The sequence below is a fragment of the Haliotis rubra genome, unplaced genomic scaffold (assembly GCF_003918875.1).
Source record: "Haliotis rubra isolate DU_JTF1 unplaced genomic scaffold, ASM391887v1 Scf209, whole genome shotgun sequence".
Classification (NCBI taxonomy): Eukaryota; Metazoa; Mollusca; class Gastropoda; order Lepetellida; family Haliotidae; genus Haliotis; species Haliotis rubra.
Genome location: NW_025766103.1, coordinates 1,266,871 through 1,270,508, shown reverse-complemented (window position 1 = coordinate 1,270,508; position 3,638 = coordinate 1,266,871).

The window sequence follows — 3,638 nt, the reverse complement described above, 5'->3', positions numbered from 1 at the left end:
ACTGTGTTTTACTTGCTATCTTCATACGTATAGAGCCCGCCTCCGTGGTGTTGTGGTTAGAGTGTCCGCCCGGCGAACGAAAGGTCGCGGCTTCGATCCCCGACCGCGTCATACCAAAAGACGTTAAAATATGGTACTTGTTGGTCCATGCATTTCAATTTTGTTTGTAGAGACAAAATGTCATCCAGGAACGCCAACCAAGGCACACCTGAAGCGTGACAGCTGACGGACAGGCAGAGCAACGTTCGTGAAAATAAAGATACATGCTGCAGCGGAGTTAAACAACACGTGAAATCACTAACAGATAAAATACCGCCTTGACTATAAATTATTGTCGTGAACACAAGGAGTGTGTTTCTAAGTACTTAGGAGACAAAACACCATCAGGATTGTTGACTTTGACACACAGACCATATTTGAAATTATACTGTTCACACTTTGCTAAGGATCAAATCATGGATTCAACAGAAAACTATGATATGGTGTCAAATTTGGTTTAAATATCTAAGCTTATTGTAAGCATGGATCCTAGGTTTCAGTTTGTCATTTCGTCTTGTGGATCCCGTACCTGCTATTGACAGGTGTAGTGTACTTGTCAATGACTGTACCATGATTTGCAAAATGGTTGATTGTTGCCATGAATACAATGTCTATGGTTACTCATGTGTCAAGTGCATAAGGTTAGATTGGAGTGACTGTTTTCCTACAGAGGGGTTACCATATCATTATTTATCCAATTTCAAATGGATACAATTTCAAATTATAAATCTACGTTTAAGTAAAGTTGTGATTTTTTGTGATCCTTAGCAAAGTATGAGTAGTATAATTGACATTAGATGAAATAATGTAAGAGATGTTATCTTCAACAGATAATGGATCGCCTCCGTGGTGTAGTGGTTAGAGCGTCCGCCTGGAGAGCGGAAGGTCGCGGGTTCGATCCCCGACCGCGTCATACCAAAAGAAGTTAAGATATGGTACTTATTGGTCCCTGCCTGGCGCTCGGCATTAATAGGTACAACAAGGACTGTTCGGCTCGGAGTCAGTATAATGTGTCTGAGTGGGCTATTCATGCTTCACTGCGGCATGGTATCTCAGTGGGCTAGCACTATAAAACCAGCTTCAGTCTGGGCTAGTACAAACAGCCGCACATACACACGCATGCATGTCGTCATATGAGCGAAATATGCTTAAGCACGACGTTAAACCAAATTTCACCTCACCTCAACAGATAATGTGTGGGCAGTTAGTGGCTAGATGAAATACCAAAAGCGCCACTGACTTGTAAACACAGAATATTTGTAGAATTGAATAAATGAAGTACCATTGGTATCGTGGACATCACACAAGGGACATGTGGACATGAATTCACTGACAACAAGAACAACACGACCATTGCCTTGGACACAAACAATACGTGTGCCATAAATGAATACCATAGTACTGTCTATGAGATGACCCCCTTGTGCCTGTAGACAGCACGTGCATTTCATGCCAGGTGAGTCGACGGTCCGTCGTCATACCTGGCTGAGCAACCTAATTGCCATCTAAAGTCTGATCTATTGTTTTCAGCAGCTATTCGTATTTTTTCTACGTTTTGCCCGATTTTACGAGTAAACATGCTTTTCTGGATATCGTATTACGCATCCCACTAAACGCCCAGTTAGGCCGAAGTGGGTTATTTCGACATATGCTATTTGCAATTGTGTAAATTTTAGGGATACAGAGTTACAGCCTAAAAACAGTTTTTTTTCTATTTCCAACAGTACTTTAGTATACAAGCATCATCAGGGTCATCTATTTGACGTGACAAGATTTGACATAGCTTTGGCGTGGACATATTCGGGATATGAAATACAACCAAAGATATTTCACAAAGACTAGAGGCATTAGAACACCAGGCTAGATGACGTGAACATACGAAGTATTTTGTATTTAGACAATGCACAGCAAAGACAGTTAGTGTGAGTACACAAACTGCGCGGAATTAAAAAAATATTCAAAAAGGACAATTAATAAAGTATACCCAAAATATTATCTAATTTAGACAATACACCACGAAGACAGTTGACGTGACGATACACCAGTAAGACAGTTCGTGAAGATCCACCCGGAAGACAGTTGATGTGTACAGCGATTATATCCGTGAGTTTGGACAATACACAAAAACTATTGACGAGTACACACGAAATATGTGTGGAATAACGATCAATTTACTGAACTACGTCATAAGGTCTTCTAACAATTTAATGTTCGTTTAATTAACACACCGGGGTGAACGTTTGCCTCTCTTTTTACGACAGAGGTTTAATATTTATAGGAACAAACATTACTGCTGACTTCTCCACATCGATACAATAAGACATTACCACCATATCTGGCGACAGGTTAATTTCCGAAACATATTTCGTGTTTCTAATGTCACATGCATAACACGTTACTCCATGTATGCATACCTGAATGGATTACTTTATGATGTATCAATAGGTTTTTAGAAGCTGACATCAAGTCTTGCACGATAAATACTTACCTGTGCCTCACATAAGTTAACCTTCAGAGCACGACATCGACCCTCCGATCTATATTCATAATGGTTAACGCAAATCGAAGTTCAAATGTGCATGTACAACCTCATCGCCGGAGTTGTATATTGCACGTAACGTCCAACCTGTTGTTTGGTTGGTTGTAAAGGGTTGGTTGGTTTATTTAACGCCGCACTCACTAATATTCAAGCTATATGGCGACGGTCTGTAAGTAATCGAGCCTGGATCAGCATGAGCATCGATCTACGTGATTGGGATACGACGACATGTCTAAACCAAGTCAGCGAGCCTGACCACCCGCTCCTATTAGTCGTCTCTGACAACAAGCATGGGTTACTGAAGCCTGTTACGTAAAGGACAGCGCAAATAAAAGGAATAGTTTCAGCAGTATGACCATACAACACTGTCGGCTATATGACAGTTTCAAGACATCCTTATGACGTATTTCTATGAAATGCTGATGTGCTCTAAGTACTTAATTTATAGCAGTCGAACGTACAATTGTCTCGAAGTAAAAAGTTTGTCCCGGTGTGTCCATCCTTATGTCATATTTTTGCGTTGTGTCTAACCTCGGATAAGTCGAAGTATGTATATCAATCTCTTCAACTTCGACACAGCGGTGTTTTACTTTGTATGCTATTTGTGGACATTGAAATAAAATTTCTTGTGATATTTACTTTGGTCATTGCTAACACCCACAATTGCAATATTCATTGAGTGTTTGTTGTTTTACGCCGCACTCGGCAACATTCCAGCTATATATGGTGGCGGTCTGTAAATAATCGAGTCTGGATCAGGCATTCCAGTGATCAACAGCATGAACACCAATATACACAATTGGGATACGATGACATGTGTGAACCAGCGAGCCTGTCCACCCGTTTCGGTTAGTCGGCTGTTATGACCAATTCTAACCCGGATCTTCATGGGTTCAAATTGAAATATACCCTGGTGAACATGTAATGGAGAAGGTTCCGCCTCCACGATAAACAGCCAGGACACGTGCAATCAAATCCAAACACTTTATTGTCGAAGCCAAGGCGACACACAGACAGACCGAAGAACCGAACATAAAACTGGGAAAGCGAGTTTATGTTT